Genomic DNA, 17880 nt, shown 5'->3' on the forward strand with positions numbered 1-17880 from the left:
ATTCATGTAATTTGAGTTATAAGATGTGAGAATCAAGCTTAAGGAGTAGGGAAGTAGATCAATCCATGCATGCATGCATGTTTCATAGCATTTTGAAGATTGATTTTCAAGAATTCCTTCATGCATGTGTTGAGTTTACTATAATTTTGGAAACAAGATGAGTTTCATGTTATTTAGTAGCATTTGATCATGTTTTGGAGAGCCTTAGCTCAAAAATGTACATGCATGTTATGTTCATGAATTAATTTCAAGTTTCAAGTTGAATGTTGCTCAATTGGCATACTTTTGGGCTTTGATTTTGTAAAATGATCTTCAAAACATGTTGTTTTATGAGTTTTCATGTATTTTCCTCAAGTTTTGGGGCCCAGAAAATTGAGTTTGTTGTATTTGGGGTTGAATTTGAGCTTGGTGATCAAATCTGAAAATTCCAAAAATTTGATCCACGCTAGAGCGTGGGACTTTACGCTCGAGCGTGCACTCTGAGTACATGCACTCCACTCGAGCGTCGAGATTTACGCTCGAGCATGAAATGCATATACCCAGAAGTTTGTGTGTTTTACAGTCTGCTTGAGCGAGGGACTTCACGCTCGAGCGAGGTTCTGAGTCTCATGCTCGAGCGTAGGTCGAGCACCTGTCGAGCGTAAAAATCATGCATCCAGTACTTTTTCAAAGAGTTTACAGTCCGCTCGAGCGGGGAAAGTCACGCTCAAGCGGAGCTTCATTGTCTGCATGTCCGCTCGAGCGGGGAAATCTACGCTCGAGCGTAGACCTTATTTTCAGCAAGTTTTAAGAAATATTTTCCAATACATTCTTGCATCCTCATTTCATCCTAGGCATTCCTAGGTCATGTTTAAGACTCCATAATGAGGATTAAAGGTTAGAAACACACTAAGAGCCAACGAAGTAAGTTATGTACAATTAGAACGTGTATTTCAATTGTGCATCTGTTATGTGTTATGTAGGTCACGTGCCGCGTACCATTGACCAATCTGCTCCATCTTTTTATCTCAAGGCCAACTGTGAGTAATAACATAGTAAAGCTATGTTCAACCTTATTTATTTTCTGTATGATGAAATAAGAATCATTTTCTGAAATGTTATGTTTTGTACAATGAATGATTGTCCAATTTCTTATATGTATTCATGACATCCTTAGCATCATGTGATATCTGTTGGCTGTTACCCGGTATCGGAGGTTCCATCATGGAACTTAATCTGTCTGCACTCTTGTAATGACCCCGACCTCCGATTAATACTAATTCACGATTTATTATGCTTACTAGTGATTTATAAAGGATTTGGGATTTATTTGCATGTGTATTGCATTATCTATGTGTTTCTATCTGTTTGCGATAAAATGATATGTTCATGTCTTTGACTTTAAATTGCGAATTGAAAACCTTATCGGCGTCCGAATCAGAAATCGACTTGATTTGTGTGCTAGTTAGGATTTATAGAATTTTATGGTAGGTTTAATTAAAATTCAGTTCGGAGCGATCGAATTAGATTAAATAACGTTAAATTACATTAGTTCAATTATTTACGACATTGCCATTAGTGGGCCACTTAGGTACCATTGCTTGGAACTCAATTGCATACACTTCATAACATTTCCTCAGCCATTTTTGTGACCAAAGACGTAGGAAAAAGTGAGAGAAGAGAAAACTTACCTTCTATTGAGATTTGGCTTAGAGACTTGAGGAATTGGTAGAAGAATTGCAAAATTGAGCTTCCTCACCTATAATTCAAGACATAAGGTACAGAATTCATCTTCTCCATTGTGATTTTGAGTTACTTCTTGCATGGTTCATGGTGAATTAGAGTTTAGAGTCAAGTTTTGGTTCTAAATGTTGAGTTGAGTAGGAATTCTTGCATGCATGTGTATATCATGAAGTTTGAGGTTGTTTTCATAGAAATTCTTGCATGCATGTCCACATTTTTGTTATAGTCCATGAACTCACCATGTTTTGAAGTTAAATCTTGCATTTGATCTTGTTTTAGAACTTTGGAGTTTCAAGGAAACCATGCATGTGTTGAATTTGCATTGTTCTTCATGTTCTTAAAGTCTATTTGAAAATTGTGTTTAATTGAACTATCTTTGGGCCTTGATTTTGCAAATTGATCTTTGAAACATGTCATATTATGAGTTTACTAGTGTTTTCCAGAAAATTAGCCCAAAAGGATCGAATTTGATGCATTGTAGTTGAGTTTTGAGCTTGAGGTTCGAATCTGGAAATTCCAGATTTTGGACTCACGCTCGAGCGAAAAACTCCACGCTCGAGCGTACATATTGAGTTCATGAAGTGCGCTCGAGCGGGGAAAATGACGCTCGAGCGGGAATTTTGTGTATCCAGTACTTTGCTTGTGTTTACAGTCCGCTCGAGCGGGGTAATGCACGCTCGAGCGAGGACTTGTGTCTCACGCTTGAGCGGGTATCGAGCGCCCATCGAGCGTGAATTTCTTGTATCCAGTACTTTTACTATAGCTTGCAGTCCGCTCGAGCGGAGTAATCCACGCTCGAGCGGATTCCTTTTGTCTGCATGTCCACTCGAGCGTAGAAGGACACGCTCGAGCGGGACCCCTGTTTCAGCAAAATTTTGAAAAGTGTTTTAAAGCGCATCTTTGCATCCTCATTCCATCCTAGGCATTCCTAAGCCATGTTTTAGACTCTTTAGTGTGGGTAAGAGATTAGAAACACACTAAGAGCCATGAAATCAGTTTTGTACAATTAGAACGTGTGTTTCAAGTGTGCATCTGTTATGTGTTGTATAGGTCACGTGCCACGTCCTGTCTGATCGATCTGCTCTCTCTGTCTGTCTCCAAGCCCACTGTGAGTAATAACTCTGTAAAGTTATGTTCAACTTAAGTATTTTCTGACTAGTATTGTATGATCTGTTTTCTGAAATGCTATCTTACGAAATATGAATGAATGTCCAATCTTCTGAAAAGTATTTGTGGCACCCTTAGTTCACGTGGCCCTCGCCCGAGGGTAACAATACCGCGGCCAATTTGCACGTGGCCCTTGCTTGGGGGTAACAATACCATGGCTACTTGGTCGTTGGTACCAACTATATATGTGGGTCTCTGGACCAATCTGATCTGATAGCTAATGGGTGTACCACGTATGATCTTATGCAAAATCTGAATATGATAATGTATATGAATCTGTTTCTGTTTCTGTTTTGAAGTCTGATTATGCTCTTATTTAAGTGATGGATTCTAACTTGTGCTGGACATCATTCATATAACCCCTTTACTCTGTTATTATTCACTGGGCTTTCGCTCATAGTTTATATTATGTATGTAGGTGAGCCGGCACATGACCAGGGCCAGAGTTGATGCCCTTTTGTATTTACCTTATAATTTCTAAATTAATTCACACATTTTATTTTTATTTTTTTTTTGTTCTTTCATTTATTATTTATTTGAATAGAATACTATTGTTTATTTGAATATATGCATAGTTTAAATATATATATATATATATAATATGTTGGTGGAAAAGTTGACTGGATAACAACAAACAAAAATAAAATAAAATAAAGTAAAAAAACAAATATCTAGATATTTAGTTCCCTTAGCTATTAAGCTACTCTTGTACTCTATAAATTGAGAGTTTGTCCAAATCCACTCCCACGTTTTTCAACAGCCCAAGGAGAGGGTGAGAGAGGGAGAGTTGGCTCAAGGGAAGTAGAGAAGTAAGAAAAAAAAAAAAAGAAAAAAAAAAGAAGGAATTCTTGAAGGTAAGAACATACCTCTCCCTATTTTCTCCAATCCTTTCATCATCTCATTCTATTGTCTAGTATGCCTCTTGTGTTACAAATTAATGGTACATAGGGTTTTTGGTGTGTGTGAAGGTATGGGTATGATATAGTGTCATTGTCTTGCAAATTTATGAAATTAGGCACTGTTGCAACTTCTCTAATTTAAAAGAAATATCAAATCTATCTAATTCCCAAATCTGAATTTATTGTAGGATATTTTATGTGTTTAGAGCTTGTGACAATTTTATTAGCTCCTAATTGTGTGTTTTTAGGGCTTGGATAATTTGTTAAAAAATTTGGTCCTGAATCTCTGAAAAACAGCCCACTTTTTAGCAATTTTATAAAATTCTAGAAAAATCATCTCATGTTGGTTCTTCTGTCAAAATTTAGAACTCTGAGTCCTCTTTCCAACAGATTTTATTTCAGTGAAAATCGTCGGGTAGATTGAGAGAACAACTAGTTTTCCCAAAGGGTGACAAATCTGGACAGGTTTTCGAATATAGTTTGTAGATGAATTTTTGGAGGGGCTGTGCAACTTCTGAAAATTGGAACTAAAACTAGACAGATTGAATACTGTTTCTGTGCAATTTCAGCCCCTAATTTGGCCTAGAAGTATTTTTACCATAGCGTTCTTGTTAGCCCTGCAGAACCGAACAGTGCTGGAAATTGTGTTCTATTATGTTATTTGTCTCTAAGTGTTTCAAAGCATTTCTAATGTTGTTTTCTTGCCTTACTATACTTATGTATGATGATCATGGACTATATTTCCTCTCGTGTGTTTTTCTCATACTCTTTTATATGACCAAATTACCGAATGTGACTAACTTACCTAACAAAAGATCTAATAAACGGGAAATAATAAAGAGTTGGCAATGGGTGATGTTCATCTTAGTGTTTTAGAACAATTTTATACATATGCATGACATGAATTATAATGGGATTAATACCAAATGAGTTAAGTCTTGCGTAAGCAGTTTAAGCGAGCCCCTAAGTTAACCCGGATGTATTCAGACTCTATGCGGTGGTTTCAGGGTGTAAGCGAGCCCTTTGGTATGGTATGTACAGGGTGTAAGCGAGCCCGAGGCACGATTTGGGTGTAAGCGAGCCCACTTGTTGGCCGTCCCTTTTGAGGTCCATCAATGCCACTGACAGGTAAATAATCGGAAGGTGGGCATAGGTGGTAAGGTCTGCAAAGCAGCAAAAAGGGGAGTTCTGAATAGTCCAGTGTTCAATCCTTGCGGTTGGGTAGAAGGATCTCTTTGGGGGGTTCTAGATGCCTAGTCTAACTACTAATTCATAAAACCTTATTGTAAGTATGTTATGTTACCTGAATTGTTTTGTATATGGTTGATTGATTGATAGAAGATATTGGGGGGTGTGTGTTTTTACTAGGCATTCCAAGCTCATGGCGTGTCATACCAGGTGAAGAAGCAGCTTATGACGGGGAAGGTTATCCCGAAGACGATCAAGATGAAGTTTTAGAGCCGTGGTTCACTTGAAAATTTGGACTAGTAGTTTGTTTTTGTGTTCTCTCTTCTTTTACCTTTTGGTTTGACAATGTTTGTAAGCCTCTAGTGGAACTCAAATCAGTTATCTATGTTATATCTCTGCTTGTATGTGTATATTAAAATATTGTGGTTATCTCTCTTGTTTGAGTTGTACTTTATATATATATATATATTTGTCTCAAATTTTGGGGCGTGACAAATTGGTATCAGAGCCCTAGGTTCAACCCTTAACCCACGCGTGTTGATTTGTGATTTTAGATATCTTTGCCTTTCACATTACTATATTCTGTTAACATTATACTATATCATATTAAAGGTGGACTAAAAAAAAATTGTTTACCAACCGTAGGATGGATTCTACATCAGAAAGCATTGATGACTGGGGAGTTTTTCATTTCCAGAATAGGCGGGCAGTAGCTGTTAGTCCATAAAGACTTAACCGACGGTGTCAATTAGGAGCGGAGCGCGTGATAAAGAAAGCTATTCGGAAAACAGAGGAGGATTTTTCATACTACACCATGCAAGCAAGACGAGCGTTGGTACGCCGACGCCTCCAGTGCAAATACCGGGAGCTTAGGTTCGCTCTACAAATAGTGAGGAATGGTCAGACTTTTGCTGAGCTTAGGCCAGAGGTATTGGCTGAGGATCCACGTCCAGTGATGCGTCACGTTGGACCTGAGAGCTGTGGCTCTCATCATCCTTAGTTAGAGGTTCCTTTTGTCTCAGTATTTCCCGGAGCTTCCCCTGCATTCCTTATAGAGGTGTCATCAGAATACTCCCCTACACCGGCTTAGCAGTTTCCAGCCTCCCCAACATATGCTCCTTTACCACTAGAGGATCCCGAGGAGGATCTCGAGGAAGATCCCGAAGAAGACCCAGAGGAATCGTTTAACTTAGGGTTGTAGTAGTCATGGGGCGAACCTTTTTGTGTACCTTTGTAAATAGTGTTTTGTGTGGTTGAAGCGTGTTTTGTTTTGGTGTATACACGCTACACGCTAACCTAGATAGTGTAACCTTTTGTAAGAAGAAGATATATATGTATATATAAAATATCTAGTTGGTTATTCTAGTGTTTTGTATGTTATTTTATTTTATTTTGCTTGGTTTAATTACATCATCCATTTAGAAAGAAAAAATTAATTACACCTCGGACCACATTAAATTAGCCTATTTATTGAGCACCTCTTCGCCTTCACAACAACCCTAAGCTTATATTACCTACAAACTTGGCAGATGGCGGACAATGTGGAAGCAAACGATCAAGTAAGACGCCAACGAGGACATCCAGCTCGCAATCAAGGTGTTAATCGTGGTAGACCTATACCTGCTGAGGAGTTGCCAAGACCAGTCGGAAACTAGATTCTTGAAGAGTTAGGAAGGCTTAGAAGAACGTAACCAAATGAGCGGATATATTTGTTATTTGAGTTCAGAAAGCAAAGACCGCCAGTGTTCACAGGTGAACCTGACCCGATAGTCGCTAAGAGCTGGATTCGTCAAATAGAAAAGGTGTTGGAAACCATGGGTATTACTGTGCATACAGACAAGATCGCCCTAGCAAGTTTTCAGCTATAAGGAGAAGCGGATCATTGGTGGTTTGTAGACGCGCCCGCGTGAGGGCCTCGGTGCTATAGTTCGGACTCGCGATTTTGTTGTCGCGGTTCTTAATCTAAACCAAAGAGTCCAAATCTGGCAAATCGTTTTGAGAAACAGATTTTTGAAAAAGTAGTGCCAAACATGGACTGCTTTGCCAGATACAGAGTCGCCACCTAAATATTTTAAAATGGGGAAATTTAGGAAACCCTAACTCGATGCCGAAGGCCACATGTCCGTCATCACCAGAGTTGTCTCGGCTCGGGAGCTTGGGTACGATCGGGGAAGGTCAGCTATGAGCACCCCCTTTCGCCCGGTTCGAATATCGGCCTCTACTAACCGTGATATCTAATTTTGAAAACTTTATGTGTTCTTATACCAAATATTAGCCTAGCATTACTATGTTATGCGTGCGACAAACAAGTATAGACTAGATTGCTTAATTTGGAAATAAGCATTGCATATCCGTTTGTTTCGAAAAGTGCTTTAGAATTTGCTACTCGCAAGTAGGCTAAAACACGGATTTCAACGAGTTTTCCCAACTCAAACAATCCAACCTTCACCCACAGGCATTAAAACAGTTTATCACATAAGCATCTAGCCACATGGTAAACATGCTGTCATGATAGCATTCACACGTATGCGAGATGCTAAAGCAGGAAAATACTTACATCGTACTCCGTGCCAAAACAATAAACTAGTTAGCAAACATGCATGTCCGAGTTCATGTCAATTTGACTAATGCAACACATACAAGATGCAACTAGATAGGCTCGGCTAATCCTAAACATGGCATGTGAAATGCGATCAATTGATGCATGTATTCAATTTGGAATTGAAGTACAAATGCAGTTGGCGTGATGTACCGAGCCTAGTGCATGCAATATAAATGCATGAATGCACGCATGCATAACATAAGGTATGCTAAATTAAATGTGCCCTAATACTAACCATCAAAGCAGGTAAGTAAAAGGGAAGAAAGAAGTGGGGATTGGAAGACATACACACCACCCACACACACTTATTACAGATTTGCCCTCGCCCGGAGGGACCAAATAAATATTACATATTAATTAACTACACAAGCTAATTAAATATTACAAATTAATTAACTAAATAACAAATTAACTAATCTAGGAAAAGCAGTAAACCGCCTCGGGAGGAGAGCCAGATGCAATGCGCGCTCGGTCCTGCTCGGAAATGCACCGCCATGCATAGGCTGCCTCTGTTTTCCTTTCTCGGCTCCTCAGGAGGCTACCAAAACCTCAGGACTACTTCCTTGGACAATGGGGATCACCACTAGCTGAATGGAATTGCCACCGGCAGTGTGGTGTTGTCACCAGCACAAAACAAAGCTATCGGCCGGTGATTTACTGCCGGTCGGCAATATATATTGCCGGTCGGCAAAGAAAGTCTGCAGAACCTGCAACTCACAGCAACAGAGGGCAAGACAAAGCATGGCAGCACAATTCAAGGCATATATGCACCAACCACGTCCCTTATCATGGTAATGACTCAAAGGGGCATGTGCCTCGATTCTCAGACCACCAATCACGCATTTCCATGCATGATGGCCCAAGGAATCAAGTATGCAACTTTCATGTCAAATGAAATGCAAACCAATCAAACAAACTAAGGCCCAATTCCTATCATCAAGTCAAGGAACAAGGCATGCATGCAAGATGCAATGCAACCTAGGCATGCAAGCTAAGGATGCAACATGGCATGGCAACAAACTTATGCAAGCATACAAGCAAACATGGGGCCATGCAAATGGATGCAAAGATGGACTTATACATGATTTAAGCAACTCTAAATAGGCCTAAAACAGTAGCCAAAGTGCTATAAAATGAGGGCTAAATGGCATGCAAACACACATGCACACAAGGACCAACACTTAGGCACAAATTGGACAACTCTCAAGCACACTTGAAAGAGGCATATCATGGACAATTAGCATGCAAAGTAAGCGTTATAAATCATGTTAGGATGATGTCATACCAAGCAACAAGATAAGCTAAACATTAGCATGCAAATAGCCCAAATGCTCAAAGCAAACCAATGGAGTATTGAACTACACTTAGCAAGACCAAACATGGCATGAACTTATTGACCAAAAACAGAGTTTTAGCACATAAAATGAAGCCTAAAAGACCACTTAGATGGCATCTAAATGGCTCAAATTCAAAGGCATGCACAAGTGCCAAAACATGGAGCATACTACACAAGCTTCCAAAGCATTAAAGATGCATCCAAGGTAAACATATAGGCGTGCAAATGGGACTGAAATGACATGGTGGATGGTTGCCAAATCACCAAATCAATGCAAAAATGTCATGCTACACACTCATACACTTAAGGCCAACAAGCCGGAATACAAAGGGGCTATATGATGCATGCCAAATCTGACCCAAACAACCTAGGACAGACCTAGAACATGGAAAAATATGCACAAAATCTTCACAAGACTAAGCCTAAAACATGCTCTAACAAGGGCTAACAACCTAAGGCACATTGAGGCAATAACAAGGCATCACATGGTAGGTATGCTAAGCATGCATGGTGTACCAAAACCAACAAAAAACAGAGGCATAATATGACATATTAAGCACAAAAAACAACTAAGGCATGGTCAACATGAAGCCTAGCTAGGTGCTCCCTCAAGAGGCCAAAAATGGTCCATTTTAAGGACAACAAGGAGAGGGGGTGGCCCTCTCCTTTTAGAGACTTCAAGACACCATCTTCACCACTGAAATCCCTCAAGATTTCAGTGGTGAAGAGGCCCAAATACCAAAGTCTCGAAGCTTGCTCAAAATGGCACAAAATGAGGCCTTTCAAGGCCTAAGAGGGGCCAAACACCCTCAAACCACAAAACACCCTTAATAAACAATCAAGAGGGTCTAAAAACAGAAATTTTTTGTATTATACACCAAGCTCAAAAACGAATTTAAGACAGGTAAAAATACAATGCAAGATTGGGGTAAAAAGGGGTAAGATTCTCACCCTTGAAGACCTCTTCAACAATGGTACTCCAATGGCCCTCTTTGGCTTGAATCCAGTACCAAAACACTAAAACCAGTCCTTTAGAACCTCAGTAGCTATAAGAAGGTGAAACACTATGTGTTTGTGTGCAATAGTAAGACACAAACACACTTTAACACACACAAGAGGGAAAAAGAGAGAAATAATGTGTATCAAACCCTAACCCTAGAACTCAAACCATGAAAATGGCTGTCTAAGCTCTCTAAAATATCTCAAGTGTCTAACCTCTTGCAACAAGAGAGAGCCCCTCCCTTTATGGAACTTCTTGTCTTGTAAAGCTTACAAAACAAGCTTCATAAGAGGAGATCCCTCCATACACGTGTATGGAGGGGAGCAAAAAGCAAGACAGCTGTCTTAAAATATCTGCAAAAGCAGATGCACAGTAGTCGGCCGGCCAAAACTGCCATCTTGGCAAAAAATAGTGCCGACCGGCACTAAATAGTGCTGACCAGCAACAAATAGTGCCGACCGGCAATAATATACATTGCCGGTGGCAGCAAAAACTAGCCGGTGGCCTCTAGCCACTGCCGGTGGTGTATGGGGATGCCTCACAAGGCATTCCCTGCCCCTCCAAGGCAAAACACAAGTGTTTGGTGCAAAACCAGACACTAAACAGTCGAGTTCGGAGATCTTGAGGCAAGGTGCGCGAGCCGAGACCTTCAGGAACTCCAAACGAACACAAACATGGATGATCACCGAGTGTTCAAGCGGTGACGTCCAAGTCTTGAGGACGGTAAAAAATGGGGTGTCTACAGTGGTCCTTGATGAAAAACTCTCGAGACACGACAAGCATGACTTGGGCTTAGTTCAAAGAATTGTTTCTAAGAAAATATTTCACAAACACAGTTAGACAAGAGCGAATTTGGCAATTTCAAACTTTGAAACAGGGTGAGATGTTAGTGACTCAGTATGTAGCCAAGTTTGAAGAGCTGGCTCGATACGCAGCCCGATACGTCGCAGATGAGGGAGAGAAAACACGAAAATTCGAGTGGGGTTTAGACCCTATTATCAGAGGTAAAGTGTTACCCTTGCGCCTCCCTATATTTGCTGATGTGGTGGATACGGCATTGGATGCAGAAAGAGAGTGGGCAGACTCAAAAAGGATTTGGATGATGAAAACGAAGAAAGGGGGTCAGTCCTTTGTAGGGCCAAGAAGAAATGACCGAAGGAATGTGGTACGGACACCATACACTAGACCGTCGCAACAACCGTAACAGCAAAGCCAGAAAGGAAGTTTACAAACCAAGCATATTACACAAATCCAATGCTTTCACTGTCATCAGATAGGGCACAAAAAGTCGGAATGTCCCCAACTTTCTGGGATGGGAAATCAAGCAGGGGGTTCAAGGGCAAATGCTCAAGATATTGGCGAGCAGAGGCCATGGACGAACAAGTCAGGAGGAAACCGAAAGGTTGGACCAACCGGTAATTAAAAAGCCACAGGAAGAGTTTTTGCTCTCCAAGAGGAAGATAATGAAGATCCATTAGTAATTAAAGGTAACATTGTACTCTATAATTCTTGGGTTCACGTTCTATTCGATTCTGGCGCATCACATTCTTTTATATCAATATCATGTGTTAAATCATTAGGTCTTAAATGTGAACCTTTAGAAACTACTTTATGTGTTGCATCACCATTAGGAAGAAGTATTAGGGTAGGATTAATCTGTCGAGGGTGTGAATTAGAAGTGTTAGGGTTACACTTGAGTTATGACCTTCGGGTCATGAACATGTCCGATTTTGACATAATCTTGGGTATGGATTGGTTATCCACCCACCGAACAGTAATTGATTGCTACCACAAGAGGGTGATGGTTTGCACACCTAGTGGAACGTGTTTCCAATTTAAGGGGGAAAAAGAGGATTCCCTGAGCACCACAAATCGTAAAATGCAGTGGCGTTGACAATTTACTGGATGGTTAGCAAGTTTGATCATTAATGAAGAAGCCCAATCGGAATCAAATCTTCCGTGTGTAGTTTGTGAATATGCTGACGTTTTTCCTGAGGAATTGTCAAGATTACCGCCACATCGTGAAGTAGATTTTAATATCGAGTTACAAGCGGGTACTGCACCGATATCCCTGACGCCCCACCGTATGGCTCCTGCTGAACTTCGAGAATTGAAAACGCAACTACAAGACTTACTGGAAAAGGGATTTATCCGACCAAGTACCTCACCGTGGGGCGCACCAGTTCTATTTGCAAAGAAAAATGACAGAACACTAAGATTGTGCATAGATTATCGGCAACTCAATCGGGTGACGGTCAAGAACCAATATCCACTTCCACAGCCCAAGGAGAGGGTGAGAGAGGGAGAGTTGGCTCAAGGGAAGTAGAGAAGTAAGAAAAAAAAAAAAGAAGAAAAAAAAATAAGGAATTCTTGAAGGTAAGAACATACCTCTCCCTATTTTTTCCAATCCTTTCATCATCTCATTCTATTGTCTAGTATGCCTCTTGTGTTACAAATTAATGGTACATAGGGTTTTTGGTGTGTGTGAAGGTATGGGTATGATATAGTGTCATTGTCTTGCAAATTTATGAAATTAGGCACTGCTGCAACTTCTCTAATTTAAAAGAAATATCAAATCTATCTAATTCCCAAATCTGAATTTATTGTAGGATATTTTATGTGTTTAGAGCTTGTGACAATTTTATTAGCTCCTAATTGTGTGTTTTTAGGGCTTGGATAATTTGTTAAAAAATCTGGTCCTGAATCTCTGAAAAACAGTCCACTTTTAGCAATTTTATAAAACTCTAGAAAAATCATCTCATGTTGGTTCTTCTGTCAAAATTTAGAACTCTGAGTCCTCTTTCCAACAGATTTTATTTCAGTGAAAACTATCAAGTAGATTGAGAGAACAGCTAGTTTTCCCAAAGGGTGACAAATCTGGACAGGTTTTCGAATATAGTTTGTAGATGAATTTTTGGAGGGGCTGTGCAACTTCTGAAAATTGGAACTGAAACTAGACAGATTGAATACTGTTTCTGTGCAATTTCAGCCCCTAATTTGGCCTAGAAGTACTTTTATCAAAGCGTTCTTGTTAGCCCTGCAGAACCGAACAGTGCTGGAAATTGTGTTCTATTATGTTATTTGTCTCTAAGTGTTTCAAAGCATTTCTAATGTTGTTTTCTTGCCTTACTAGACTTATGTATGATGATCATGGACTATATTTCCTCTCGTGTGTTTTTCTCATACTCTTTTATATGACCGAATTACCGAATGTGACTAACTTACCTAGCAAAAGATCTAATAAACGGGAAATGATAAGGGGTTGGTAATGGGTGATGTTCATCTTAGTGTTTTAGAACAATTTTATACATATGCATGACATGAATTATAATGGGATTAATACCAAATGAGTTAAGTCTTGCGTAAGCAGTTTAAGCGAGCCCCTAGGTTGACCCGGGTGTATTCAGACTATGCGGTGGTTTCAGGGTGTAAGCGAGCCTTTTGGTTGCAGGGTATAAGCGAGCCCGAGGCATGATTTGGGTGTAAGCGAGCCCACTTGTTGGCTGTCCCTTTTGAGGTCCATCAATGCCACTGACAGGTAAATAATCGGAAGGTGGGCATAGGTGGTAAGGTCTGCAAAGTAGCAAAAGGGGGAGTTCTGAATAGTCCAGTGTTCAATCCTTGTGGTTGGGTAGAAGGATCTCTTTGGGGGGTTCTAGATGCCTAATCTAACTACTAATTCATAAAACCTTATTGTAAGTATGTTATGTTACCTGAATGTTTTGTGTATGGTTGATTGATTGATAGAAGATATGGGGGTGTGTGTGTTTTTATTAGGCATTCCAAGCTCATGGCGTGTCATGCCAGGTGAAGAAGCAGCTTACGACGAGGAAGGTTATCTCGAAGACAATCAAGATGAAGTTTTAGAGCCGTGGTTCACTTGAAAATTTGGACTAGTAATTTTTTTTTGTGTTCTCTCTTCTTTTACCTTTTGGTTTGACAATGTTTGTAAACCTCTAGTGGAACTCCAATCAGTTATCTATGTTATAACTCTACTTGTATATGTATATTAAAATATTGTGGTTATCTCTCTTGTTTGAGTTGTACTATATATATATATATATATATATATTTTGTCTCAAATTTTGGGGCGTGACAGGTTACGATGCTAAACTTACAGGGGCGAGTTTGGGTCGTGACAGAGTGGTTTCAGAGCACGTGTTCTACCGCATACACAAGTCCATATGAGCTTAGGAAGTCCTAGTAAGAGTTAGGGGCATTCTATCTGCATGTGTGAGTGTGTGGTAATCTAAATGAATGTGAAGACTGAATGTAAATTTGAGCAAATAAATTTAAAGAAACGAATAAGATTATGCCTATGTTTATTATCGTTTGATGTCTCTATAGTAACATGGAGAATGCAACGGGAAGTGATGTAAATGAATCTTCAGAGGCTCGCATGGGCCGAATGGAACAAATGCTTGCAGTATTGACTGAAACTTTATCACAACAGCAAAGACAACAACCTTTTACCCCCTCTACCTCCGCCGGCATAGGCTGAAGCAAATAATGATGACATCATCAACTTGACACAGAAATTCATGAAAATAAAACCGCCGACATTCTATGGTGGAATTGAACCGTTAAAAGCAGAGACGTGGTTACTTGAAATGGAGAAGCTATATGAAGTGTTTCCTTGTTCTGAAGTCCAGAAAGTCCTCCCAGCTCCTTATACTCTGAAGGATGAAGCCCGAAAGTGGTGGTTACTGATTCGAAGTGGCAATGGGAATATGACGTGGGCACAGTTTAATACCATCTTCTATGATAAATATTTTCCCCAATGTTTCAGGGATCGGAAAGTGTCTGAGTTTCAAGAACTTAAACAGGGAAGAATGTCTGTGGCAGAGTATGAAGCCAAATTCACCGAACTGGCACGGTTTGCTCCACATATGGTGGATACTGATTACAAGAAAGCACGAAAATTTGAAGGTGGACTGGATTTAGAGGTGTTTGATCGAGTAGGCGTACTGAAATTGCCTACTTATGTGGAAGTTTTAGACAGGTCCCTAATGGCAGAAGCCACCCTAGCTGCTATGAAACAAAGTAAAGCCCCAACAGCTACAACAACTGATTGGAGAGGAAAAAGATTTGGGTTTAGTTTTAGAAGAGGCCAGTCTTATGTCAATAAGAAACAGAACACGGGGTCTACAAGCAGCTCGAGCCAGAGTAGTGGGTCTATCCCAGTCTGTTCTGATTGTGGTAGAAGGCATAGGGGTGTGTGCTACCGAGTGTCCGGTGCTTGTTTCCGATGTGGCCAGGTAGGTCACGTAGTGAAAGATTACCCACTCAGGTCTGAGAATACTAGACGTTCTGCGGCAAGTTCAGCTGGATCCGCCTCTACGGCCAAAGTAAATGCAAAAGCCAATACTGGGAAAGAACCTCTGAGACAAGGTCGAGTGTTCGCCTTAGTGCCTGGTGACGTAAAAAACACCTATACTGTGGTGCCAGGTACACTCTCTGTATGTTCTCAAAATGCATGTGTACTAATAGATTCTGGTTCTACACATTCCTTTGTATCGCGTGCTTTCTCTCGAAAATTGACTAGACCATTAGAACTTATGACATATGAGTTATCTGTGTCTACACCATCTGGGGATTCTATGATGTGTGCTCATGTTTATCCAGCATGTGATATTATGATTGGCGATATAATGCTATATGTTGACTTATTGCCCTTAGACATTGATCATTTTGATTGCATTTTGGGAATGGACTGGTTGACTAAATATTGTGCTACCATTGATTGTGCAAGTAAATCCGTTGTGTTTAGACCACCGGGTATGCCTGAATTTATTTTTACTGGGAATGGGGTAGTTCCTCTCCCATATCTGATTTCGGCTATGAAAGCTGTAAAACTGCTTGGGAAGGGATGTCGGGGTTACTTGTGTTGTATACTGACGGCACCATCTGACGGTACTAATGTAGAAACTATTCCTGTTGCTTATGAATTTCCCGATGTGTTTCCGAATGACTTACTTGGGGACTTAGTTGATAGAGAAATTAAATTCACTATTGAACCTATTTCCAAGACTCTCTATAGAATGTCTACCTCGGAACTGAAAGAGTTAAAAACTCAACTCCAGGAACTGCTGAACAAGAAATTTATCCGTCCGAGCACTTCGCCTTGGGGTGTTCCAGTCCTGTTTGTCAAAAAGAATGATGGATCTTTGAGATTGTGTATAGACTATCGAGAACTGAACAAAGTAACTATCAAGAACAAATACCCTCTGCCCCGAATAGATGACTCGTTTGACCAACTTCAGGAAGCCCGAGTATTTTCCAAAATTGACCTCAGATCTGGGTATCACCAATTAAAAGGTAAGGCTGAAGACATAGAGAAAACTACATTCAGAACTAGATATAGACATTATGAATTCTTAGTAATGCCGTTTGGGGTGACCAGTGCACCTGCTGCCTTTTATGGACCTTATGAACAAAGTGTTTAAATCATTTCTGGATGAGTTTATTGTTGTGTTTATTGATGATATCCTGATTTACTCCAAAAGCAGGGAAGAACATGAGAATCACTTGAGAATTGCTCTACAGACCTTGAGAGAAAAGAAATTATACGATAAATTGTCTAAATGTGAATTCTGGCTTGACAGTGTAGCATTTTTGGGCCATGTAATCAACAAGGATGGTGTTTCTGTTGACCCTCAGAAAATTGAAACTATTGTGGACTGGCCTAAGCCGACAAATGTGACAGAAGTTAGAAGTTTTCTAGGACTTGCAGGTTATTACCGAAGATTTGTGAAAGACTTTTCCAAGCTTGCCATGCCATTAACCCAGTTAACTCAGAAAAATGTGTCATTTGATTGGAATGAACAAAGAGAGGCAGCCTTTCAAGAGTTAAAAACCAGGTTAATGACTGCACCAATTTTAACTTTGCCCAATGGTACTGACGGGTTTCAAGTTTACAGTGATGCTTCCTACAAAAGTTTGGGGTGTGTATTAATGCAAAACGGAAAAGTGATTGCCTATGCTTCTCGACAACTCCGACTTCATGAAAAGAATTACTCGACGCACGATCTTGAATTAGCAATTGTGGTGTTTGTTTTGAAAATCTGGCGTCACTACTTGTATAAGGTAACTTGTGAGGTGTATACCGATCATAAAAGCTTGAAATATTTCTTCACCCAAAAGGAGTTGAACATGAGACAGAGGCATTGGTTAGAGTTAATCAAAGATTATGATTTGCAGATTTTATATCACCCAGGGAAAGCTAATACCGTAGCGGATGCCTTGAGCCAAAAGTCCAGTACAAATTTGTCATGTTTACTGTCCAATCGAAAAGAACTGCTACATGACCTGGAACAAGAGGAGATTGAGATTGTCGTATGAGAGCAAGGTGGGATTTTAGCTGCTATTTCCGCTCAACCTACAATTCTTAATGAGATCAAACATAAGCAATGTGAAGACGAATACTTGAAAAAGATCATAGAGGAATTTGATTCAAAGCCGAGGCCGGGATTCGTGTTTGAGAATGACGTGCTGAAATTTCAAAACCGTCTTTGTGTACCCGATTGTTGTGATTTGAGAAAACGTGTGATAACCAAAGCTCACAGTAGTAAGTTTTCCATGCACCCGGGGAACACGAAAATGTATCACAATCTGAAACGGAATTTTTGGTGGCCTAGAATGAAAAAGAGTATTGCAGACTTTGTGGCTAGATGCCTACTTTACCAACAGGTTAAAGCTGAATATCAACGACCTACTGGTTTGCTACAACCACTCCCAATACCGGAATGGAAATGGGAGCACATTACCATGGACTTCATTGTGGGATTGCCTCGTTCTTCTTGAGGTATGGACTCTATCTGGGTCATTGTAGACCATTTAACTAAGTCTGCCCATTTTCTGCTTGTCAAAGCCATTTATAATGCGGATAAATTGGCTAACTTGTATGTGAATGAAATTGTGAGACTGCATGGTGTACTAGTATCTATTGTGTCTGACAGGGACTTAA

Source organism: Camellia sinensis, chromosome 3 (assembly GCF_055761805.1).
Source record: "Camellia sinensis isolate YWXY chromosome 3, ASM5576180v1, whole genome shotgun sequence".
In the NCBI taxonomy this organism is placed as follows: Eukaryota; Viridiplantae; Streptophyta; class Magnoliopsida; order Ericales; family Theaceae; genus Camellia; species Camellia sinensis.